General features: G+C 47.4%; 1 protein-coding gene and 1 long non-coding RNA gene across 3 annotated transcripts in view; one reads left to right on the forward strand and one right to left on the reverse strand.

Moving 5' to 3' along the window:
• Positions 1 to 210: 210 nt before the first annotated feature.
• On the forward strand, positions 211 to 25331 carry LOC128312846 (uncharacterized). Its single transcript, XR_008292675.1, has 3 exons — positions 211 to 2042; positions 8161 to 8190; positions 24870 to 25331. It is a non-coding gene; the product is annotated as an uncharacterized LOC128312846 (long non-coding RNA).
• The window catches only part of ZHX2 (zinc fingers and homeoboxes 2), a 162178-nt gene continuing 150664 nt past the window's right edge, over positions 15219 to 26732 (reverse strand). For both annotated transcript variants that reach the window (XM_027063972.2, XM_053208308.1), the window contains one exon: positions 15219 to 16519. The gene's annotated coding sequence lies outside the window, so the exon portion shown is untranslated. The remainder of the gene's footprint in view (positions 16520 to 26732) is intronic.

Consider the following 26732-nt stretch of genomic DNA (forward strand, 5'->3'; position numbering starts at 1 on the left):
CTGCTCCTGGCCAGGCTCCGATGCCCTCCCTCCTCACGCCTGTCAGGCCAGGCAGGCGTGACTCCTGTGATTTTCCACCTGCCTTCCAGACAGGTGGTTTTCATAAGGAGACCAGAACAAGCTCACACGGATGTTTCTATGGGACAACGGAAGGTTGCTTTCTTATCAGAGAGCAAAAGCCCCATCGGCTAAGGAGAGGCAGGTGGAAGTACAATTGAAAATGAGATGAGAGAAAAATCTAAGCCTATATCAGGTTGATTCTACTAAACCCCATCTCCTTTAGTCTCCTGTTTGTGGATTACTCTTAATAATTTTTTAAATGTTTATTTAGTTTTGAGAGAGAGAGAGAGAGAGGCAGAGATCGAAGGAGACAGAATCTGAAGCAAGCTCCAGGCTCTGAGCCGTCAGCACAGAGCCTGTTGAGGGGCTCGAACTCAGGAACCGTGAGATCATGACCTGAGCTGAAGTCGGACACTAAACCGACTGAGTCACCCAGACGCCATGTTTGTGCATTACTCTTATGGGTCTCAGAACTCAGGGACACCTGAGGGGCTCGGTGGAGCATCCAACTTTGGCTCAGGTCATGATCTCGTGGTTTGTGAGTTTGAGCCTCACATCGGGCTCTCTGCTTTCAGCCTGTCAGCGCAGAGCCTGCTTCGGATCCTCTGCCCCTCCCCCCTGCCCCTCCCCTGCTTGCGCTCTCCCTCATATAAAGAAATATTAAAAAAAGAAAACTCAGTTCAGGTGGCCCCTCCTCTAGGAAGCCAACCATGCCCCTGTTTGGAAACGATGACCCTGCTCTGTTTTCCCAGTTCTCTCTGTGTATATGTCTGACTATGCTGACTTTGGTGTTGACTTGTCTGCCTCCCCCATTAGACCGACCTCATTATGTTTAACAAGAGTAAATTGGGCCAGAGTAAATATGGGCCAGAATATGCTAGGTCCTTATGACCAAGGATGGACTGGTCAAGGTCCTGGAATGACCTAGGATCAACTGAGGGCACAGACAGGGGGGCCCATTTGGGGCAGGGCCAGCATGTAATCAGTTCTGTTTCCCTAGCAATTAAAGTACTTGACACAAAGTAAATGCTCAACAAGTGAATATTGAATGAATGGTGTTGGCATTGTGGAAGTATTTATAAAATTCCTGAGAATTTGAGTTTGGAGGAAGTTTGCCCGTCGTTATTCCTTGAGCTCTGAAGACTGTACTTCCTACTAGCTTGAGCCCATCAAAGATGAGGTTACTTTGGTCTCTCATAGCATCTGTTGGGCACAGTTTACAAGGGATAATTAACCTTTTATGGCTCAGCTACTTTCGGAATAAGTGCACTGATAGCTCTGCCAAAGACAACTTTGATTCATGGCTGCAGTAATAATGTGTGTAGTTAAAAAAAAAAGCTGGTTCTGGAGTCATAACATTTCAGTTCTGGTCCTGGATGTGTAACTAGCTAGAAGAAGATACTAGGCAAATTACTCATGTTGGTGGGTTTTTTTTTTCCATCTCTAAACCAAGGGGAATGGGTTAGATGAATTCCAGCACCTTGCGTTTGGATGTCTCTGAATCGATGGCTCATTTACCTGGATTCCTGGACAGAATCCACTTGAGTCCATTTGAACTCGCCTTCCTCAAGCCTGGACCTCTTCGGTGACCTGGCTATACCGCACCCTTGCAACACCACTGCTTTCTGCTGTATGTGCTGCTCAAGGCAGTCAGCATCCCTGATGCCATGATGCTTGACATAGAAACGTGCACCTGAGTGGGTCTGCATCACCCAGGGTCCTTTGTCACTGGCTCCTGGTTAGGATTGGCCATGGGAGGCAATGGCAGGAGACTGGAGGGCAGGAAGAGTGGGGATGTTGAATTTCTTCTCTGTTTTCTCTTTCTTTGGTCATGTCACCAGCAGCAGCTACATCTGTGACTCTAGCAAAGTAATGGCTTCCCACTGTTGCTAGTCTCTGAGTGCCTTGCTTGTCCCCTGAACCCTGCCTGCACCTGTGTAAGAGGTCCCTGCAATGAAGTCTCTTCAGTTGAACCACGTGTGGTGAGTAAGCTTTCCTCTTTGGCTTCTGCCCATCCAGCACTAAACTGGTGTGTCGTGTTTGTTGGCTGAGTCAGTCCTCACAAAATTCCACGATGCAGCCATTATCTTCCCATTTTACACCCAAGGGAACCCAAGGCTCAGAGAGGTTGTGATTTGCCCCAAACTACAAGATTTGAGTCACCTGGCTTCGAAGTCTGTGTTCTTCCTCCCCAGTTGTGCTAACCGTGTGAAGCTTCCATCTCCTTCCCTGACTCCAGGCAGAGTGGCATCTAAACCCTTTTGTCCATGTTTTTCCTTTCTGGCATCTTGGTACTGGATATTAGTCTATCTAGGTTCGAGCTTTTATGTCTAGAAAATGTCGATGTGCCTACCTGGAGTCTTAAACGATCTGTGTCAGCAATAATTGGTGTGAGTCGTTAGTTTAAACCAGCATTCACACTGGGTCCACAGTCCGCTCAGACAGGCAGGAGGCAGACTTTTAGGGAGCTTTGCTGGGGCTGGAGGGATAAGGAAAAACAACTAGCAGCCTAATGCTGCCCTCTCTGACTCAGAGCTTGAATCCTTTAGGTTTGGCCTTGACCTCGGAAGCCAAAAGCCTCTCCAGCATTTATCCTAAGGAAATAATCAGAGAAATGGGACAAGAATGGTAGAAGATCGTAGTGGCAAAATAATTGTTAACAGCCCGCATGTCCATCAGCCAGAGATTGGCTAAATAAATCATAGTGTGACACTGGAGAAAGCTCATTTATTCTATTTTCTTAAGGTTCTTACTTATTTTGAGAGAGAGTGAGCATGCAGGAGTGGGAGAGGGGCAGAGAGAGGGAAAGAGAAAATCCCAAGCAGGCTCTTCATTATCAACACAGAGCCTGACGTGGAGCTTGATCTCAAGAACTGTGAGATCATGACCTGCGCTGAAATCAAGAGTCAACTGCTTAACCGACGGAGCCACCCCAGGTGTCCCCAAAATAGCTCAGTTAAAAATCTGCTAATTGGGGCACCTGTGTGACTCAGTCAGTTAAATGTCCGACTCTTGATTTCGGCTCAGATCATGATTTCATGGCTCATGAGTTTGAGCCCCACATCGGGCTCTGTGCTGACAGCTTAGAGCCTGGAGCCTGCTTAGGATTCTGTGTCTCCCTCTCTCTCTGCCTGTCCCCTGTTCGCACTCTGTCTCTCTTTCTCAGAAAATAAATAAACATTAACAAAAGTTTTTTTTTTTTAATCCACTAAAACTAAGCTGCATTTGTTGACATGGAAAAAATGTGTAGAGTAAGTTGTGAAGTGAAAGGAACAGATTATAAAACAGTGTGCATGGCGGGATGCCATTTTTATATTAAAACATCTTTATTATTTTGCTATCTATCTCTATATCCAATCTGACAATCCTATAATCTCCAAACTTTTGGCTCATTGACTCCTGACTCCTTCCAAAGCCATCTGGCAAGGCCCGTTTCCCCATCCCTATTGGGGAACTCCTCACCTGCCTTCCGGACTGTTCCAAATGCAACTCCTTCTCCATTCTTCCTGTGCTCTGCCCTGGAGTGCTTTGCTCACTGTGACAGCTCCTTCTGGGTTGGGACAAAGTCACTTCCTGTCTTCCTCACTAGTGAGGCCATGGTTGGATTCCATTTGGGGACTCCAGAACTCAGCCCCTAGGACATGCTCTGTACATGTTTGTTGAATCAATGACTGACATCTGGTACCTCCCGATGTGTCACACCGTGGAGGCCACAACATCTTCTGTTGTGTTCCTGCCAGAATCCTGTAGGAGTTGAGAATCAAGTCATGGTCACAATGGCACAAGTGCAACGAAACAGAATGCCAATGTGAAAGACAAAGAAAGGCTGAGAAACGGTTTCAGATTGATAGAGAGCAAAGAAGCATGACAAGGAACTGCAAAATGTGATTCAGGATTGGATTCTGGAACAAAAAGTTGGTTTAAAGGGCAGTGTTAGCCAGTTAGCCAAACTGGAGTACGGGTTGTATGTAAGAGAGTAGTATTTCAGCAATGATAATTTCCTGAATTTGATAATTGCACTGTGGTTATATGGGAAAAGTGCATTGTTGGAATTTTGTATTATACAAATTTCAAATGTTCAGAAAAATGGAGAGAATGGAATAATAACCATCTATATACTCATTACCTAGAGCCAACAACTGTTGATTTGCCATCCTTTGTTTTCTGAAGTATTTCAACTATTTACAAATAAATGATACATAACTCATGACATTTCTCCTCTTTATTGTGCGTCTGTAAACAGTAAGGACATTTTCTTATGTAACCCCAACACCATTAACATACCTAACAATTAAGAATCATTTCCTAATATCCATCCATATTCAGATTTCCCCATGTGCCTGTAAATATCTCTTAGAGTTTGTTCAAACCAGCATCCGATCAAGACTATGTATTGTACCTGGTTGTTATACAAGAAAAGCCTTAAATGTATGTCCTAGATCCTTATTTTCTTTATCTTATTCAACTCAATTCCTTTCTTCCCTCCTCCTGCCCTCCCTCCCTTCCTTCTTTCCTTTCTTTCTTCCTGCTTTCTTCCCACAATCTTGATCAAGAGCCTTGATCAAGTGTCTGTCGATGTGTGAGGCATTGGGATGTAAAGATGAATGAGGTAAGAGCCTTGCCTTAGGGATCACACAGGCTAATGAAGGAGGAAGAGTCACATGGATGGATAATTATAAAACAGTGTGTGACAGCTCTTCCAGAGATAGATGCTGGGTATTCTTCGCAACTTCCATCAAATGATGGGAAGAAAAAGAAAGAAAAATTGGTTTAGGAGGCAGACTCCAAGCACTGAGTACCATCCACTCCCCTGGCCTAGGAGCGAATGGAAGAATCCTCAGAGTATAGAACCCTCGGGGCATATATTCCGCATTATCAGCCCAGTGCTGTAATGGGGCGTGAGCCATAATAACCGCTTGAGGAAGGCCTAGAGCATTGTGGTTAAAAGCTTGAGATTTGGGGCACCTGGGTGGCTCAGGTGATTAAGCGTCTGACTCTTGATTTCGGCTCAGGTCATGATCTCATGGCTCGTGGGTTCGAACCCCGCATCGGGCTCTGTGCTCACAGCGCGGAGCCTGCTTAGGGTTCTCTGTCTCCCTCTTTCTCTGCCCCTCCCCCGTTCACACTCTCTCTCAAAAACAAGTAAATAAACATTAAAAAATATTAAGATAAAAATAAATAAATAAAAGCATGCGCTTTGGTCTCAGAGAACCCTGGGTTCGAATTCCAGCTCTGGCACTTGTTAGTTTCTGTAGCTTTGGGCACATTCCTAAATCCAATCTTGAGGAAATCGTTCTGAAGTCTAGCCTTTACTCTGCTGGTGGGGAAAATTATGCAATTTTCGTGTGTTCTGGAAGTACTTCTTTCTTGGGGTCCTAGCCATTCTTACACAGTCTGCTGACGATCTGCCACACACGAGTCAGAAACACCACAGGAAACTTCTGGAGCACACATGGATTTAGCAATCCCTTAAAGAGGAATTTGTCTTGCTAAGGTCAACTTAGTCCCCAGTCTCACCAGGTGAAGACCGTGCTTAGGAGACTATGTCCAGGCTTAGGAGACTGTGTCCAGGCCTAGGGCGAGGGCAGCTGCCTGCCCAGAGCAACCGGTTAGATGACCCCAAAGGCATCCTGTGTCTCTAACAAAGCCATTGTGAACGTTGCTTGGCTTGAGAAGAGAAATTGAGTGATATGTTCTGCATTTGGAGAAATATTCCTGAACAGCCTGCTTTCCGCTTTTCCATGCTGCCATTTGCTGCTCTTTAATTAAATGCTGTTTGTGGGCACATATGCTTCTTCAAAGTTCCCTCCCTGGGGAGCTCACTGACAATCTTTGCTCCAAAGCTTTAGGGCTATTGCCCCAAAGTTTCTTTAGCTCACTGCTGTCCTAAAAAAAATCTCCCCAAAGCATTCAGTTGAGGGTAGGGGGTTTGGGAGCTGGAATCTGGAGGCTTTTAAGACGGGTATTGGCCCAGGCTCCTATAATCATATCTCCGAGTTGGAATGAACAGTTGATGGTCATCTGGTCTAAACCCCCTCATTTGAAAAATGAGGCTTAAAGAGGAGCAATGACTTTCCAAGGGTCATACACCCTTGTGGTAAAACAAGGGTCAGGATCCAGGATCCTGAATCCTGGGGTGGCCTTGTCGTGGACAGTCATATGATTGTGTCCTCTGCTGCTCAACCACGTTTCTGCTATTCCAGGAAGCACAATTCTCACCAGGCAGAACAGTATGAGGAAATGTGAAGACAAGTATGGTCCATGGAAATGGGTAATGAGTTCTATCCTATTAATAGCAGGAAATGCTTTCAGTTGGTTTTCCAGTTTCATTTTGCATTTACTGAAACTTCATGTAACCCTATTGAAACTGTGACCCATATGGTCCAGTCCTAGAACCAGTTATAGAAGCACAGTCCAAATAAGCCAAAACATGACAAAAAAGGAATTTAGCTTTTTTCTCATCTTTCTGAAAGAACATTAGGCAGGCTTCCAGATATATAACCCTGTACAGCACGCCCTGTACGCTGTTTTGACTCTTGACCTGTTCCCTCTTGTGCTACACTCTATTTGGAGCTCTTCGAAGAATTCTTTCTTTTCCACTAGCCCTAGTGACTTCTATTCCCTGAACTTCATCTCTTTTCTCTCTCCATTCTTTATTACACAGGTTGATTAGACCTTTTTCCTTAAGTCCTTCTACTCCTCCATTGACACCTTTGCTGCTGTCCTTCTTTGCTCATTCCAGGCCCTTAACCAAAAAAAAAAAAAAAAAAAATGTAGAAATTGGTCTCTCAGAGAGACAGAGGAGAAAGGAGAATTAGGCCGCCAATTAGAGAGGTTCTCTTGGGCAGGTGGGTGAAGGGAAGAAGTTTGTGGACACTTATACATTTTATCCCATTATGGATGTTTCCCCACAAGTTTTTTTTTTCAAATATCTTACTACCATCCCTTGTCTAATTAAGCTGGGGATATTGCTAGTGTAGATTTATTCCTACAACACACAATCGAATGCAAGCTTGCCTTGTCCCCGTGGGGCTGGACTCTGTCTACAAGGAGGCCTCCATAGGCTTACATGGCAGACAAACACAGGGACAGTATCTAGAATTATAATAAAGACATGCAAAAGCGGTTTTAGGAGCACAGAGGACTTGGCTGGAAGGGGTCAGGAGAGGATTCTTGGAAGACATGATACTCATTTGGGGACTTGCATGAGTCATGGGGAGTTTGCCAGGTAAAGAAGGAAGAAAAGGGAAGTTCAGGCAACAAGAAGGAAGAAAAAGGAAGTTCAGGTACAAAGGCACCAAGCAAGAGAAAACCTGGAGGGTGTGGTTCACGACAGGCTTGAACAGTGTGTGTGTGTGTGTGTGTGTGTGTGTGTGTGTGTGTATGTGGGAGAGAGAGAGAGATCATGAGTGGGGTAGAGGCAGAGAGGGAGGGAGAGAGAATTCCAAGCAGGCTCTGTGCTGTCAGAACAGAGCCCAACTCCAGATTTGACTTACATGAGATCATAACCTGAGCCGAAATCAAGAGTCTGATGCTAAAACAACTGAGCCACCAGGTGCCCCAAGATATAATTTACATGCCACGCTATTCACCTGTTTGAAGCATACAATTCAACGGCTCTTAGTATATTTAGAGTTGTATAACCATCACCACAATCAATGCTGCAAAATTTTCATTACCCTACAAAGAACTCTCACAGCTTTTAGCCCTTACCCCTAATCCTTTCTTTACACCCCACCGCTTTCTCTTTATAGATTTGATCATTTCAGACATTTCATATACATGGAATCATGTATATGAATAAATTTTTAAATGTCCTCTAATCTGCCCTTGCATTTCCAGTTGTGGTCAGTTCCGCAGACATCTGCTGGGCAGTGGGGTAACAGTACGGGTTTTACTCGCAACCCTTTCATTTCCAAATGATAGTAAGGCAACTCAAACTAACTTAAGCAAATCGGGGATTTATTGGCTCACTAACTGGGAAACATGGGTGAACCTAACTTTAGGGTTAGCTGGATCTGAATACTCTAATGACCCCGCACTTCTTTTTTTTTTTTTCTCCCCCTGTCCCTCGCTGCTCAAATTTTTATCAGCCTCAAGAAAATCATTGATTGGTTCAGCTCGAGTCACGTGAGTGCCCCTTGGCGCTTCCCCCCCCCCACGCGGAGGTCAGAGAGGAGTGCTGTGATTGGCTAGGCCTGAGTCACATGACTCCCCATGGCTAGAGGGTGCTGCTGTGTGCTGGTGCCCATAGACTGACGGCCTGTAGTTGGCCCCGGGGAAAGAGCAGGTGTGGGGAAGGGGTAGGGCCCAGGGGTCCCCAGTGGGGAGGGATGTGAGTGTGGCTGAAAGGGAGGGGAAGGGATGCTGGGAGGGAAAAGCAAACGATGTTCAGCCCGCTTCCTGACTACAGGAGCGTCACACAAAGAGGAAGGTGAACAACAAACCCATGTGTGGTTAGAATAGATCTTGTTGATGGTGAACTCCTGGAGTTCAGAACAGCAGGGCTCTCTGAGAGCCTGGGGTTATGTGTCTTCCTTAAACCCAGCTTCCTGTCACCCAAGATTTACCTTTGTTGGGTCTGGTGGATCTTCACCTCGGCCTGGAAGAACAGGGGGTTAGGCAAGAACTGGGGAGGGGGTTCTAAGCTGGGAAACTGTACGGACCCAGGGAGTGTTCAGTAATCAGCAGGCAGACCGGTGTGGCCACAGAAAGGGCATGCGCAAGGAATTGGGGGATACATTTGGAAGTACCGACCTGATTCCAAGTTTTGCGACCCAAATTCAGCGGTGGGAAGCGAGTCTGAGGTAGAAGACTTCAAATACATTTTGTTTCACTTTACATCTGTTTTATATAAATTTTATTTGTTTTGGGAAATCCCAAGCCACTTGTTGATTTCCCATCATACAAGGAAATAGCATAATCTTTGGCTGTTTTTCAGGTTCTTTCCAAGTAGATAATCACTTCTGTTTTTTTCACGACCGGGTTTGAATTGAATTGGTTGTTTTTCAGAATTGGTTGTTCGAAAGGGATGGTTTCTTCTTTTTTTACACATCATAGACTGCTAGATGGATTCTTAGTACTTAACATTCCGACGTTGCATACACTCATTTCTGCTTCGTGTGCCTTCTTCTCATTTATCCATTTGGCAAACTCCTACCAATCTTTCAAAATGTAGATCAAGGTTCCTTGAAGAGGAGACAGACTATGCCTCACTTGTCTCTCACCCGGCAGTTAGCACAGGGATAAATAAGTACATGTGTGAGTGAAGGGATTCACATCTCTCTAGAATGTATGGCACACAGGGTTTGTGTCAGTTATGAGTGCATTTGATGGCAAGTATCAGAGAGACCCAATGGGTGGTGGGTCAAACAGAGATTTACTTTTCATATCAAGAAGTTTAGAAAGGAAATCTTCATCCACTGTTGGTGGGAATGTAAATTGGGGCAGCTACTATGGAATACAGTATGGAGTTTTATCAGAAAATTAAAAATAGAACTACCCCACAATCCAGCCATTCCACTTTTGGGTATTTATCCAAAGAAAATAAAAACATAATTTGCAAAGATATATGTACCCCTATGTACTGCATAATGTACTGCAACATTATTTATGATAGCCATGATATGGAAGCAACCAAGTGTCCATGGATAGATGAATGGATAAAGAAGATGTGGTGTGTATATATATTATACATTATAATTTTATTCACACATTATTTATATAATGCATAATTACATTATATGTAAATATTATATATAAATATTAAATATGTCACAATATATAAATATATTATATATTTATAATATATAAAAATACATTATATGATATATAATGTATAATACAGTATACATATAATGGAATATTACTTGGCCAGAAAAAATGAAATCTTGCCATTTGTGGCAACATGGATGGGAGTTAGAGAGTATTCTGCTTACTCTGAAGTAAGTCAGAGAAAGACAAATTCCGTATGATTTCATTTAGATTTGGTCTATAAAAAACAAATGGACAAAGGAAAGCAGAAACAGACTCACTGATAGAACTGGTGATTGCCAGAAGGGAGGGGGTGGGGAGACAGGTGAAATAGGTGGAGGAGACTAAAGAAGGATAAATGTACAGTTATAAAATACGCAAGTCATAGGAATGTAATGTACAGCATAGGGAATATAGTCGATAACATTGCAATACCTCTGTACGGTGATGGATGGTAACCAGACCTGGCAGGGTGATCATTTTGCAATGTAAAAAATATCAAATCATCCATCGTGTACACCTGACACTAATAGGATATTGTATGTCAATTATAATTCGATTAAAAAAATAGTTTGAAACTTTCATCTGAGGCACAGGTTCGGGGGCTCAATGAGGCTATCAGAGACACAGTCTAAAGATCACCAGTGCATACAAGGTCAGAAGGAAGAGAGGAGAGTGGCACTAGCTATGCAGTGGCCTGCTGCCTTTGTGTCATTTGCCATTCCTAGCTGCAGGGGAAACGGAGTTTCTCACCTGGGGAGCTGGGGTATGTTAGTGCCTGGGCAATATCTTGGTTCTGTGAGCAAGGAGGAATGAGGGGATGGATATTAGCTAGGCAACCACGTTCCAAGATTAATAGATTCGAGGGAGAGTTCTGTGTTAAATATTTTGAAAGTTTGTCCAAGCCTAGCAGGGAAAGGCACATCGATTATTAATGTCTGTCACAGGTGTGGAGTAGGGCATAAGGCATGCTTGGTGCATATTTGCCATCTTTGGTCCAGCCAATAGACTGATCTGTGTGTGGGATCATCTGTTTCCTCCCTCTACCCTTACCTCACCTGCTCTGTGTGTTGGGAGCCAGTCTCTGATGGGCTGGATTGACAGATCCCCTTGCCTTCTGACGTCTGATTGGGTTTGGTCATTGGAAGGCGGTGGCAGGAGGGCAGAGGACAGAAGGAGAATGAAGTCAGGGTATTTATTCCCCCGACTCTGTGCCTGCTGGGTCACCGTGGTTTATTTGCTGAAGGTCACATCTCCTTTCAGGTAGCCTCCTCTGTACATCTGCCCTCTGTGGGTTCCAGTAACTGCCCTATTCCTTACCCGTTCAGGCCAAGCTCCCTACATCCTCCCTTGTTGTTTTCCCCAAACTCTGCCCACACCTTTGTAAACAATAAACTTTTCGTAAACTCTCCCTAAATTACGCAGTCTCAGTGTTCTGTCTCTTTTCTCCAAGGATCCAGACTGAGGAAGTGTGTAACGCTTTGGGGGCTTGTTCTGGGTGAAGGTGATAGAGTTATTGATGGACACCTTTGTTTCCCCCCTCCTCAAAGTCAAGGGCCGTGCACCTCCTGCACTCTGCAGGATGCCTGGCTCGCTACGTGTCCTGGGATGCACCAAAGTCCTTATTTTTTAAATTGATTTTTATTGATCAACCCCTCAGGGACAAAGATGGTGTCGCTGCTGTGGTTTGTAAGTACATCCAGCTGCGAGGCACTCCAGCTGGGAGCTTTCAGGAATCAGTAGGAGGGAACTGACATCCTCCTGGTTCTCTCCAGCCTGTATTGTGGCAGGCCAGCGAGAGCTGTCATTTCCGAGAGCTGTTGGTTAGAAGCGGCAGTGCACCAGGTGGCCTAGAAGGACAAGCGTGCCCACACCTGGGGCACCACGTGCCCTCCATCCTGTTCCCGACCTCGCCTCCTCGCTCCTCAAGGCCCTGGAGTCTACATTCTGAAAACAGTTTCTGTGGTGTGATGTAGCATTCGATTCCACCCACCAACCCCCAGCCAGTGTGCTGCAGGAGGTGGGGAAGGAGACTTTCAGTGCCTTCAGGGTAGAGCGGGGGGATGTTCTTGACTTGAATGAATACGTGGATCACCTTAAGGTCAGTATCGAATCGCAGATTCGGCGTCAACAGGTCTGGGTGCCAGCCAGAGATTCTGCACTTCTCACAAGTACCTCGGTGAGGCTGAGGCCGGGCGGGGCCGCTTGCCGATCCAGGAAACACGCTTGAGTAGCAAGGACTCAGAGGCCAGCCATCCAATAGGGAAACACCAGCCACGGGTGGCGATGTCCATTCAGTGTCTTTCCGTTGATTTTTATCTCGTCATATCATCAACCCATCAGAACGGAGTTTCTAGTAACGGGTTTTTGGCTTAAGTCAAAAAGAAATATGTTGGTTTTGATGAAACTGGAAAGACAGGATGCTGGCCTTGGGAGTGGCGGGGTCCAGGGACTCAGATGATGTTGCATTGTCATTGTCACCACCGCCATCTCTTTCTTTCACTGCTCTTCTCCTTTTCTTGATTTTTTTGGCTTCTTTCTAACTACTGGCTTCCTGTCTCTGGCAGGGGCTCCGGCTGCTGGCGCCTCCAGGCTAATAACACACTGTCATCTAGATGGGAAAAGGGAGCTCTTCCCCCAGCACAGAGCGCTCCTGCAGCACACTGCCACGGGGCTGGGGTGCCCTGGCTCGTCCTGTGGGAGGGGCTAGTCACCGTGATGAGCAGCCCCCACCCCCGGAGTCAGAGGAGTGAACCCCAGAGGAAGGGGCAGCAGTGCAGAGAGGTATGGGGCCGACAGAAGCAACAGCTGTTCAGCCCACTCCACTGCTCTCGTCCACCTCAGTGAGAATCCTGTCCATCTCTTCCCCCCAAGAACCTCTCCTAGCTTCTGCCACCTTTAATTGTCCCCAGGCGGGCAAAGATGGCTTGACATGTATTTTGCTGGATGGTTAAAAGAGCACAACCATCTTCCCCGTGTATTTTCACTGCAACCAATTATCCAGGCTTTGTCTTCGATGCAGAAATTAAAATAAAAAGACAAATGTTCTGGCTTTGGTTTTCCCTTTGGTTTCTTCAGGCATTTGATGGCTGATCTCATGCTGCCTTGCTTGAAGAATGTATTTACGTTGCTCGAGAGTGACAAGCGACTGCAAGGGCAGTAAATAGCAGGAGCGGAAGGCAGATGCCTGCCAAGGGAGAAGCTGGAAGCCGGATTTGGTCCGACATTCGTTAATGGGCTGGAAGCACAGGACGGCATGGGGAGATGCGGTCTGTGGAAGGTCCAGTGCTGGGAACGCACAGGAAAGGCAGTGCAGGTGGGGACCGAGAATGAGTGAGCTACAGCCACTTTTCACTGTTTTTTTTTTTTTTTTTCCTAATAAGAAAATTGTATGTTGGATTTTGGGGATTTTTTGGAAGAGGGGTGTAGGGAGAGTTTGGGGGTCAATGGAAGGAAGGAGAGTATTAGCTACACATGGCAAAGTCTCCAAAGCCAGAAGCACAGGTGTCTGGAATATCATCTCCTAGAACTTCATCCAGCTTCTTCCTGTGTGCCTTTCTCACATGGACATCCCATCCGGGCACGGAAAGGCACAGCCATCACACTGCCTGGCCCGCTGTCACTCCTCGGTCAGAGCAGCACAAGAGGAAAGAACATTTGTAGAGCACTGGGCACTTTGCATACTTGAGTGTAGTTAATCCTCACTCTGGCCCTGTGGCAAAGATCTGCACCTCCATGCCTCAGATGAGGAAGCAGGGTTGTGAGGAGTCAGATAAACCCCACAAGATCACCTATCTCGTGGGCCATAGAGCTGGGATTCAAACTTGGGTTTGTCTGACTGCCGAGCTGGCACTCTAAATCCATGCATCTGTCCATCCATCCGTCTGTCCATCCACCCACCATCCGTCCATCCCACAAATATTTAGGGAGCACCTATTACATCCTGCCACTGTGCTAGGGCCAGAGGATGTGGGAGAGGGAACAAGCCAGACACAATTCTTGTCTTCCTGAAGCTAGCTTGTAACGCAGTGGGATATGAAAGACAGTAAACAGATAGATGATGACACGCTGTGAAAATAAGATGGAGGAAAATGAAGCAGGGTTGGAGGCAAGTGTGGCAGACAGGGCAGGGCTAGGGTGAGGCAAGTATGGCACCTAGGACACAAAATTTAAGGAGGCAGTCACTCGTGGGGTCCCGCACGTTCGGGGTTGGCACTTGCACGGCCTTGGCTCCTTATGTTTTGCAGCTGTAGGTGGCTTGTGTGCTTCCGTCTCATCCTGTCTTGTAGGAAGGGAGCCTTGGAGGGTGGGCGACACTGGAACACAGAACAGGTGCTTTTGCAGTGGTCCCGGTGGGAGGGTAGTATCTGGAGCATGAGCTTTGGGGTGGCTGGTGGGGACTGAGCAGATTCCGCTAAGCAGAAGGCACCTCTGCCTCCTGACTGTGTAGGGGACCAGGGGATGGAGATTGAAAAGGGGGTGCAGAGATTAGTGGGCAGGTATCTCCCAGGCAGCCGGAGCCCCAGACCATGGCTGCTGCAGGACTGCATGGTTTTGTAGCCAAAGGCCAGAACTCTACAATATTCAAGATAGAGGACATCTTCCAGAGAAGGCCAACTTGCTCAGAATATCTGATTTTTCCATGTTTCCTGTGTTTGGGGAAGTGGGAGGGCTGTCTGAAGAATATACTTCCACATGCTTTATACACATGCTTAGTTTAGATAAACTGGCCCAAAGTCCATACATCCCTGGAAAATCAAATATCTAGACCAGAGATTCCCAAAGTGGGTTTCCCACACCAGCAGCATCAGCCTTACCTTGGAAACTTGTTAGCAACACAGATTCTCGGATCTTGCTCCAGGCCTACCGAATCAGAAACTTTAGCCCCTCCAGGTGATTCTGGTGCCCGCCCAAGCTTGAAAATCCCCGGGCAGATGAGCCTCACCCCTGAGCAGTGAGGGACTCTTTAAACCTTACCTGGGCAGAGACGTAAAAGCCAGCCTTCTCTGAGAAATGGCAGTGTCCCAGTCACCTGTCAGCAGCAGCCCAGGGAGGGGAGTGACTTACCTCGGGTCACCAGAGGGCGAGCAGTGGTCCTGCACATGGCCTGCAGATTTCCTGCCCACTCATGCTGTTCTCTGCAGTATTTTATGAATCTATTTGTGAAGACCCTGGAGAAGGGAGGACCTATCACTTACTTCTCTGTGTCCAAGAGATGTGACAGATTCCCACATCAACATGTACGCCCTGTTTTTAAAGTCCCATTTGTGCTGTCGGACCTCACCAAGACAGAAAATGAGAAATGTCAAATGAATCTGTCATACTGCTTTGAAATGAGAGGTGGCTGAGTTGGAAACCTCATGCCCTCGAAGCCAGGCAGCAATAAAGAACAAGGAGCAGAGGAAAAGGTTATAAAAATGTTTAGTCTCTGCTTTATTGAGTTACAACAAATGAGCAACAAGTTAGAAAAAATGTTTTTTTTCCAAACTCCCTAGCATTTTATTTGTGCAGTATACCCAAATGGGGGGTGGGGTGGGGGGAGGGGGTTGCAAACACAATTCATATTGCAACATTTACACCAGATATGTCTCTTGGTTTTTCCTCTTTAAAAGTTAGGACTAATTGGGAAAAAAAAAAAAAAAACCCAACAAAAAACAAAAGTGCACTCAGGAATCTAAAATTGGCCCAAAAACAAACACAAACAAAAAAATCAGATCATGGTGAGGCTTCAGGCTGAAATCTTGTCAAATACCACACTGAGAAAAGGCAGTTAGGAACAGAAATCAAAACCAAAGTTGTTCATTTTTGTACCATCTAGATAGGAAGACCTCTTTTTGTTGGAGTTTCACAAAAGTAACGATAATGCTAGAACTGTGGAAGCCCTTTCTGCTGGTATCTAACAAGACGCTGAAAGAGGGAGCCACCTGCTCCCTAGTTCTCTGGTGCTGGCTCCGCCCAAGGTCAGCCCAAGAGGCCAGGCGGCGGAGAAAACCAGATCCACCTGTTGGCAGTTCGGAAAGCCCTGTGCGTGGCTAAACAGGGACCCCAGAGGTGGCTGGTGGGGGAGGGAGAACCAAAAATGGGCTTGATCTGGAAGATGTGCCATCTGTAAAACCCTCTCAAAGTTCAGACAGAAGCCCAAATCCTAGCCCTTCCCACGGAGAAATCTCCCAAATTTCAAACTACTTTTAATAAAACGAACTCTCCCTACCTAAAATCCAGTAGATATAATGGCACTAATGCTAACATTCCCCCCCTCCCCAAAATTAATAAAATAAAGATTAAAAAAAAAAAAAAGGAAAAAGAGAAAAGCACATGTGATCAGCCCTCCCTCCTGGAAAAAACCTTACAATGGTAGTGCTGTAAAAGGAGGTTGCCCTTGATTAAAAAGGTAACAAAATTCCCACATCGTACAAATTGGTTCCAGTATAGCAAGAAGTGGGGGCCAGGGCAGAGGAGCAAACTATTTACAAGGACCCATTGAAAACGCAGTAGTAGGACTTTGGCACTATGAACAATTCCCGCCGGTCCTCCGGGCGGGGTGTGTGTGAAGGCTGGGGCTCCGGCACCCAGCAGCCACACGCCGGCTAAGTGGTTCCACTTGGAGCCTCTGGCCAGGGTGGCCCACGGCCGGGGAGGGAGGTCCTCTTCCTTCCTCAAAGACAGAGCGTCCCCTTTATCAGCAATGCAGTTCTGACGGACTTCCCTAGAAAGACAACGCAAAACCGGAGAGAAGAGATGTCAGGAGATGATCAGTCCCTGGGTGGAAGGCGGCTGGGTCACTCTTCCTGGCTCTCTTGGGGAGGACCCCTTCCAAAGCCATCCTAGGGCTTAGAGGAGAGACAAGTGCCCCAGTTTGGGGCCAGTTTTTTTTAAATTTTTTTTTAAATGTTTTATTTATTTTTGAGACAGAGAGAGACAGAGCATGAACGGGGGAGGGTCAGAGAGAGAGGGAGACACAGAATCTGAAACAGGCTCCAGGCTCTGAGCTGTCAGCACAGAGCCCGACGTGGGGCTCGAACCCACGGACCGTGAGATCATGACCTGAGCCGAAGTCGGATGCTTAACTGACTGAGCCACCCAGGTGCCCCAGTTTTTTTTTTTTTTTTTAAAAAGAGTGTATTTTCCCGAGTACAGTCTGACATCACAGGAAGCGTCCCCAGAAACAGACCTTTGAAAATAGGATGACTTTCTGGGCAAGTGGAGGTGGTGGCCTGTGACTCTTTTCATCATTACAAGGCCTTTTTCTCATTCCTGGAGGGGGAGCCAGTCACAGGGGCTCCTAAAGTTCCAGAGTCTGACAATACTACATAGTATTTACAGACTTCTGTTGTTTTGTTGGCTGCAGCCTTTTCCAAGCATGGTAAGGTATAGAACAGTGATCATAACAAGATGAAACATTTTAAGTGTATTTAAAATTTTTTTTTAATGTTTATTTTTGAGAGAGAGAGAGAGAGAGAGAGAGAGAGCGTGTGCGAGTGGGGGAGGGGCAGAGAGGGAGGGAGACAGAGAACCTGAGGCAGGATCCAGGCTCTGAGCTGTCAGCACAGAGCCTGACGTGGGGCTCGAACTCACAGATCACGAGATCATGACCTGAGCCAAAGTCGGATGCTTAACCGACTGAGCCACCCAGGTGCCCCTTAAGTGCATTTTTAATTCGATATCAACCTTCAGAGGTGTGTGACCATTGTTCCCATTTTATAGGTGAGGAAACTGAGCACAGAGAGGCTAAACACTTTGTCCAAGATTGTACAGCTGGGAAGTGGCCCCGTCAGGATTCAAACCCAGGCAATCTCCAGAGTGTCTGCTTATAACATACCAACAGTATTAAGAGTCCGAATGGAGAAATGCTTAATTCTTATGTTCTTTGATGTTATTAAAACAGCACAAGGACCCTCTTGTGAGCTGAACTGTGTCTCTTCAAAAGATATACTGTTGTCCTAATCCTCAGTATCTCACAATGAAACCCTATTTGGAAATTCCTTTACAGGGATAAATAGTCATGTTAAAATGAGGTCATTAGGGTGTCCCCTCATCCAACAGAACTGGTGACGTTATAAACTGGAAATCCGGACACTGAAACAGATTCGCACAGAGAGTACACCACATGAAGACGAAGCCAGAGACCATGGTGATGCATCTATGAGCCAAGGGACGCCAAGGGACGCCAAGGGACACCAAGGACTGCCAGCAACCTAGCAGAAGCTAGGAGCGAGGCGTGGAACAGATTTCCCTCACGGCCCCCAGAAAGAACCAACTCTGCCAACACCAGACTTTGAGTCTCCAGAACTGTGACAGAATACATTTCTGTTGTTTAAGCCACCGCTTTGTGGTACTTTAAGGCAGCCCGAAGAAGCAAAGACAGACCGCCATGATTACCCTTGTGGGCTCCCAGGATCTGGAGCTCCTGGGAAAGGAATCCGAGGGGAGGGCCCAGGACTACAGCTAGTATTCCATGACAGGCTGGAAGTTTATCAGATCTGTGGATTCCTGAAGCGACTGGCTTTTTCTTTGCCTCCTTCTTGGAATGGCTGCTTCTAGTGGAGAGGACCCTAAGAAGTGCCTTTAGCACAGGGGACCCCAAGAGCAAGCAGACTTGACTTCTCAGCCAGAGGTATCAGCAGGTCATTCTTTCTTAATGTCAGGAGGTCAGCTGTCCCCACATTTCCTAGGTGCTCTGACTAGGAGAATGAATGCTGGAGTTAAGAAGCCAACTGGTGAGAGAAACGTCTGTGGATGAAACCAGATTCCGGGGGTGTCCTTGGGATCTGGTACCGCCTGAAAGTGATCCGCAAAAGTCACTGAACTGTAAGAACCACAGGGGTCCTTACAGGTGGTGCTGTCACATCACTCAGTTCACAAGGAAAAGGAGGGAAGCTCCGGGAAGAAAGGCGAATCCCCCGAATCACGAGACTTCTCAGAGGCACAGTCACAGTAATGACCTTGGTTGTGACAACAGTGACAGGAACTGATATTTCTCTCACACTTACTACGAGCCAGGCCCAATGGTAGGTGCTAATGCTAATGCATCCCGTCCACTCCTTATAGTAACCAGACCGTTAAGCCTACCGTGGCGTGAAGAAACAGGGGCTGAGATTAAATGATGTCAGGCATGTAGCGAGTGGTGGAGCCTGCATTCCTCCAAGGTCAGTCCCACTTCAGTTGCTCCTCCCACACCTGATCGGGGTCCAGGCTCCCTGTCCTACTCACACAGTCTCCCCCTGCATGGAGACACCTGGGGACAGGGAGAGCACGTCGGCTTCAAAGGCAGAGGCTGGCGGTTCTGGGCACCCAGAGAGGTCCACGTGCCTACTGCTGATCCCACGGAGAGCCACATGCACCCCCGGGTGGGCACAGGGACCAGAGCCAGGCTCCTCCTGCGCTCCCCAAGGAACTGGCTTTCCCCCCAGCAGACAGGGTCTTTCACCACCCTTGCAAAGGGGGTGCCTCTGGTGGGGTGTCCACCTGAGCGGTTCTCAAGAGCCCGGGAAACAAGGCCCAAGGCGGGTAGACCGCTATTCTTCAACCTTCTCCCAGCCAGGCTGCAGAGCATCAGGTCAGCATATGACTGTGGGTATTGGCTGTGGTGGGTCAGAGTGGAAAGAGCCGTGGGGTCGGAGTAGCTGGGATCCAGGGCCTGCCACTTCCTAGCTGTGTGTCCGTGTTACTTCCTTAACCACCCTGAGACTCACTTCCATCCCCCCATACCTGCTGGGCCACTGGGGGCGGGGGTTACAGGTGGGGAGTGCCAGGCATGCAGGTGCTCCCGAAACACTGCTTCGTTTTCCTTTGAGGAAGGCCAGGTGTAAAACTGGGGCCTTAGGGGTGTGTGTGTGTGTGTACACGTATTTACTCTCTCTCCCTCCCCAAAATGAAACTGAACCCTGTCTCTTCAAGCGAATGGCAAAAACTCACATTTTTAGATATGCCTCAATATGAAGGTGGTTCTTCATCGGGCGATGTGTTATGATTCCCTTGTGTCATTTCTTGTGGACACCAACACACATAAGCCTCCAAACAGGTGCATTCACGAAGAAAAGAAATACTGAACAAAGCCCTTACCACCCCCCACCCCCTTCCCAAACGGACTGCAGAGGGCAAAAGGCTGACCCGGAGAAAAGGACACCAAGTTGCTTCTGCAGAGACCCCAGATGTCCGGGGGTGGCTCTGGGCCCTGGGAGCACCCTGGGATCTCAGCTCTCCTCTGACCTCTCCCAGGGTGTGTGGCAGCGGGCAGGACTGCGGGGGCTGGCAATGCTCTCAAAAGGGAGGCTGGGAAGCCGCTGGGAACAGAAGGTGGGGCGGTTTCCCTTCCCCATGAGGGACACAGCCGGTGGCCCAGTCACTTCCCCTTGGGCAGCGCGTCCTAGCCACAGGCTGCTTCCCCGGAAGGCTTTGCCCCCGAGCACCCTCAGGTCTCCTTGTCAAACGCCCCTGCACCAGGGATCTCCAGCACAACTGTATCACGCGGTCTTCAAACTGCCTGGTTAATTGTACGTCCTCTGAGGACACGCATGGGGCCCGCGGTGCTCACTGCTGACCCCTGGCCCCCCGCCCCACTCTGGGTCTGGCCCACACAGTATGCCCCGGCGTTCATTAGTGAAAGAAAAATGGGACAAGCACGCTGCTCTTAGAGGGGTGGCTGGTTACACAACGTTGGTGACAAACTCCCATCTCGGGTTTTTATTGTAGAGTAGCACAGTGATTTTGACTGTGTGGCCTCTTGCTAATCCCCTGGGCTTCTATCCGCAATCTTACCACTAGGACGGAGACATTCCCCAAGGCAGAGCACCAGTGACCCGATGGATTATTTGATCCTAGAGCACCGGATCTCCCCTTTGGGAGGAAACAGCAAGATCGTCGGGCCCTTTGCTTATGGCCACTATTCTACCAAGTGGATGTCTAGCCTCTTCCTGAACACTGCCCAGGACAGAGAACCCTCTGCCTTCAGAGCAGTCCCTTTCTATCTTGGGGACAACTTGGAAGGCTAAAAAGTACTGTCTAATTCTTCAGCAAAATATGCTTATTACTTTACCCATTGGGGAAACATGAAAAAATTAGAATTCTTTTCCCATGTGATACCTGTTTCTGTGTCTCTTTAATTTGCTCTGTAGGGATTTCCCTAAGCCCCGCGGACTCAGGAGAGAGTAATACTGTACTCCGTGAGACAGAAAAACAAGCACCGTGATAGTGATTTATTATCTTAATAATATTTGAGCCAAACTTTCTTTTCTTGAGAGGGGGCATGCTCTGATTTTAATTAGAATTGGGAAAAGGAAAACATGGTGGCAGGGAGAGGGATGAAGCAATTTCCCAGTGGACCAGGAAGACTCCATCCCATCTCAAATTGTTCCCATGCCAGGCCTTGGTCAACTCTGGCATATCTGGCCAAAGCTCTTTCACCGCAGCCGTTTGGGGAGCCTCTGGGCTTGGGGAAATTGCTGAGACTTACAAGCCAGGCAAGTCTCCCCCAGGCTGCTTGCAAGGAGGCTCAATGGGAGAAGGAGTCAAAGGGGCTATTGGCTCTTCCTGCCCTTTTTCCATCAGAGGATATTATCTAGAGGAGTCCAAAGGATTTGGGCAAACAGAATCATATTTTAAACTCACTAGGCACACCCCTGACGTGTTTATGCATGTGGATTCGGGTTTGAATGCCAGCTCCCCCACTTTCTAGCTGAAGGATCTTGGATGAGCTACCTTTCTGTGCCTCGTTCTCCTCAGCCATAAAATGAAAAAGAATAGTGTTGACTTCAGAGAGTCATCAACACATGAAAAGTGCCTGGCACAGTAAGGGCTCAGCAAATGTTACCCCTTGTCATTGCCCCCCATCCTCACCCCCACCCCTCTGAGATGCGATTAATACACAACAGCATGAGCTTGTACAAGTGGGGCCCCAACTGAAAAAGCCAAGTTGGAAGGCATTCAGCCAAGTTCTTCTCCATAAAAAAAAAAAAAAAAAAAAGCATCAGGGCACCTGGGTGGCTCAGTCGGTTGAGCACCCAACTCTTGATTTCAGCTCAGGTCATGATCTCATGGTTCATGGGATCAAGCCCCACACCGGGCTCGGTGGTGACAGTGTGCAGCCTGCTTGGGATTCTCTCTCTCTCTCTTCCTTGCTCTCTGCCTCTCCCCACCGTCTTTCAAAATAAGTAAACATTTGGGGCGCCTGGGTGGCTTGGTCGGTTGAGCACCCAACTCTTGATTTCAGCTCAGGTCATGATCTCACAGTCCGTGAGTTCGAGCCCCGCGTCAGGCTCTGTGCTGACAGCTCAGAGCCTGGAGCCTGTTTCAGATTCTGTGTCTCCCTCTCTCTCTGCCCCTCCCCTGTTCATGCTCTGTTTCTCTCTGTCTCAAAAATAAATAAACGTTAAAAAAATATATTAAAAAAAAAAGTAAACATTAAAAATAATCATAATATACTAAAAAAAAAAAAAAAGACTGTCAATTCAGAGCCAGCAACTAAGCAACTGCTGATGCTAATGCTGGGCCCTTGTTTAGGGGATTTCACTTGTATTATTTCATTTAATCCTAACAACAACAGACAATTCTATTAGTGCTATGGGCTGAACTATGTCCCCTACCCCACCATTCATATGTTGAAGCCTTAACCCCAATCTGACTGTATTTGGAGATGGGCCTTTAAAGAGGTAATTATGGCTAAATGAGGGTCATGAGGTGGGGCTCTAGTGTCCTTATAAGAAGAGGAAGAGACATTAGGAGGGCACAGGCACAGAGGAAAGACTAGGAAAGGACAGGACACAGAGAGAAGTGGCTGTGTGCAAGTCAAGGAGAGAGGCCACACCAGTAACCAACTCTGCTTGGAAACTTGATCTTGAACTTTCAGTCTCCAGAACTGCAAGGACATAAATGTTGTTTAAGCCACTCAATCTGTAGTGTTCTGTTCTGGCAGCCTTAGTTGACTAATATTGTTAAGTATTAAAGTTATAGAGACCTACTAATAATAGAGAATAAAGTAAAACATATGGCCAGGTGGATGCTCTAGAATTTTCCAGCATCCATCCTCCATTTACCACTATGGCAGGAAGGTCTGAATGCCCAGATATCTGCAACATGACTTCCTTTTACTCCTTCCTTGAGTATCTCAGAGCATCTAACCTTTCTCTACAGGATCATACACACTGAATCACATACAGTCTTCTTTACTGGTGAGGTAGAGGAGTTTCAAGGGACATTTGGATTATTTGTAGGTCACATACCACTCTGGTTTTTAACCCATGAACTTCTGTGAAGTGTGAACTGGGCAAATCACTACCACAATGGCCACCTTTTAGGGCCCCCGATGTGAAGTTCCCTCTGGCCTCAGGGCCTTTGAGTATGCTGTATCTTCAGCATGGAAGGCTACTTCCCCCTCTTCTCTGCTCAGCCAACTCATACTTGACTTTTTGGATTTTAACTCGTTTATTATCTCTTCAGAGAAGCCTCCCCCAACCACTCAAATCAAGTCAAATTCCCCTATCGTATATTCCCACAGACTGTGTACCTTTCCTTTAAAAAACCTGTTAGCATGGCAATCTCTCCTTTTTGTTTGGTTAAAATGTCATCCCTCACTAGACTGTGGGCTCCAGGAGGGCAGGAACATGCTGGGCACCACAGATGTTCAGAGTTTGAACACACCTGGAGTGTGGCACGCCAGAGGCATTCCACAAATAACCTGATGCATAAATGGGTCGAATCACTTATTATGGATGTCTCTGGACCAGTTACTTCCTCTCCTTGGGGCCCACATCCTTCCTCTGACAAATGAGGGAACTTAGACTTCATGATTCCTAAATTGCTACAAGCTGCCCAAAGCACAGTGAGAATTCCTAGCGTGAGAAGCTCCAGAATTAGGCAAATGGAAGTGGTAACAGTTAACTCTCCATTAGGTGCCAGGGCTGCGAGGCTAACGGGCAGTCCCTGAGAAGCATCACCCAGTAAATAACCAGTGAGATTCTCCAGCAGACCTTTTTCTGGAGCTGCTCACATGCACAGAAAGCAAACTGTCCCCAACTTCTCTCCTCTGTCAGCTGTCAGCTAATAAGGCTAATGAGTGATGGAAAATGAGGAGGAGGGAAAAGGGAAGGAGGACGGGAAGTGAAAGGAAGAGGGAGTGGGGAGGGGGTGGTAGGGGAGGGGGAGGAGGAGGAGGACGAGGAGCAAAGGACTGAAATACCAGATTCCAGACAACTGAAAGTCAACTATGTTTGTTAATTCTCAGGTTGGTTCAATACATTGCTATTAAGCACCCCCTCCAAATTAGGCACTGGGGACTCAGAGATTAATAGGATATGGTCCCTACATTCAAGGGTCTGGTGGGGAGAGACAGAGAAACAGATAATTACAGTTTCATCCATGCATCCATGCATCCATGCATCCATCCATCCATCCACTCATTCAAATATCTGTATTTAGACAGCTAATCTGAACAGACTGTGGGGCACGCATATCCTGGATCCTAAAGTGTAGCCAGGATGCACCAGTTGGTAGCCTTGAATTTTTTAAGCAAGCTGAACCCTGGAAAATATTTTTCATGAAATTTATCTCTTGTCCAAAGCCATCCCTAATCATGAGTTGGAAACTGTCAGGAATTGGGAGGTAGCCAAGTTAGTGCACGAGTCACTGTGTATTCGTGTTTGACTATAGTATTAAGAAAGAGTCAAGTCCTGCTGGTCTGCCCTGACCCGTGGCAGTCGTACCAACTGTGGTTGGGTCAGGCACTGGTGCCTCACAGATGAGAGGTGGCCTCCGGGTGCCACCAGCTGCTAGCTGAGGAACCCACGCGTCTCTCTGAGCCTCGGTTTTGCCCTTTGCACAACAGGAAGAAGGCCATACCTATGTCACGGGGATGAAGTGAGGTTTAAATGATTTAATGGATGTGCTAAGAAGAATGCCAAGTACATGGCATATACCGGTATATAGAAATTCTTAGTAGTAGGAGTACTGGGATATTCCATCTGGCCAAACATTGAGGCATATGTCTGGCAATGTTTGGCTCAAGTATTCTGACTCATTTTTAGGAAAGGAGGAATTTACTGTTCAGCCTCTTACCACGACAGGTCTCTCAATGGATAGCTCCATAACTGTTTGGCCCCGGAGGATGAATCATCACAACACAATTCAAAGGTAAGGAGACCCTTTCTGTCTGCCCTCAAGGCTGAGTGAACCTGGCCCGAGTCAACGCTGTCGTGAGCTTGTGAAGCTTCGGCGGAGGGGATGCTGAACCACAACAGAGGAGGAAACCCCACCCTGGAGTTTGCTCTCAGCTGCTCGCCCAAGTTCATTCTCTCTCTCTTTCTCTTTCTCATACGTACATCCCATAACACCTTTTACGAAGCTGAAACTGTGCATTATTTTCAGGATTATCGTATGTGTAACAACTGAACCCAACTGCAGTTTCCTAAATAAATATGTGTTTAAATAAAGGCATCACTGAATATTTATGAATTTCAAGAGACCCATGTGTTCGGTTCATAAAAGCTGTGAAGTAATTTGGAGGGATTTCTTCCCTCTGAGTTGAAAGGTTCCCTTAAGTGGGTGCCTCTGTCCGGGATGCCACCACCAGGCCAGACCCGCAGCCCTTTTCTCAATGCAGTAGCACCTCGGAAACATCAGGAAGCCAGTAGGGACACTGGGTGCTACCCGGTGTCAAGCAGACCATAGCATCTTGTTTGGGAACATTTTTCAGCTCACACTTGAGGGCATTCGCCATAAATAAACATAAAAGGGGGTTCCACGGTATTTCTGGGTTTGTGTGTGTGTGGGGGTGGGTGGGAGGTAGAAAACAGCTAGTTCCTTCATCTCTGAATTATCTAATATCAACTGTCAAATCTAAACACCCACCTCCCAACCCCACCCTGGGGGTCATCCAGAGACAGGGAGTTTCTGTCAGAAACAGAGAGGCAGAGACAGCAGTAGGAGGCGGGGCTGTGGAGGGAAGCCAAGATGCTGGTTGGGAGAAGGAGGGTACGCTCCTTGGTTTCTGAGCCTCAGTTTCTAGGCCTATGATAATATACAGTAGCTTACCTCTCGGCGTCACTAGGAGCACCGAGGAAGACCATCTGGGGCCAGAGCACTTAGCTCAGCCTCTGGTGCTCAGGAGGCCCTGCGCCCACCCTTCCATCCTTCCTCCCTTCCCTCCAAAGCTGCTCATTAATGGTTTTAGCATTGCTTCCCCCTTTATGTTTCTCTTGGGCCTCTCGTGGGGAACAGGCCCGATGGTAGGCAGAAGAGCTGGGCATGTTCCCCTGTCGGTGGTGGTACAGCTTGGGGGAGAAGGGATGGGGACAGGTGGCCTCAGGGCCCCTGGGGAGCTGCTACCCCTAGACAAACCCCACTCAGCCATGGGGACCTGGAAGTGCCATCCCAGCTCACTCTGGGACACGGGACACTCACAATTCTACTCAAACTCGGCCAACACAGCTGGTTCAGAACAGCTTTTGCTTGCTGTGGAAAACCACGGTCATTTCTTTGAGTTGCCTTTTCTCATCGTCTCCTGAACCCCAAACTCGGCTTTCTGGCTGTGCCCAAACTCTCTTGGTTCCTCAACTGTACCATTCCTTTTCTCATCTCTGGAACTTTCCTTGTCTGTCCCTTTCCACATGAGCCACTCTTCCTTGTCAGTGCACCGGCCAGCCCCTTCCCTTCAGCTAGTCTCTGAGACAGATATCCCTTCCTCCGGGAAGCCTGCCCTGACCTCTGGATGCCCCTCCTGCGTGCTCCAGTGCACAGCTGGGCGTGTCCCTATCACACCATGGATCACCCCAGCTAGTAAAGGAAAGAGCAATTTCCTCTCTCCTTGGCCTGACTGAGCACCACGTGAAAGGACTCTTATCTGCTTTCTTCATCCCGTTATCTCTGTCACTTAGCACAGAGACTGGCACACGGTAGGTGTGCAGAATGTATTTGCTGGATTGAACTGA

The sequence above is a fragment of the Acinonyx jubatus genome, chromosome F2 (genome assembly GCF_027475565.1).
Source record: "Acinonyx jubatus isolate Ajub_Pintada_27869175 chromosome F2, VMU_Ajub_asm_v1.0, whole genome shotgun sequence".
Taxonomy (NCBI): domain Eukaryota; kingdom Metazoa; phylum Chordata; class Mammalia; order Carnivora; family Felidae; genus Acinonyx; species Acinonyx jubatus.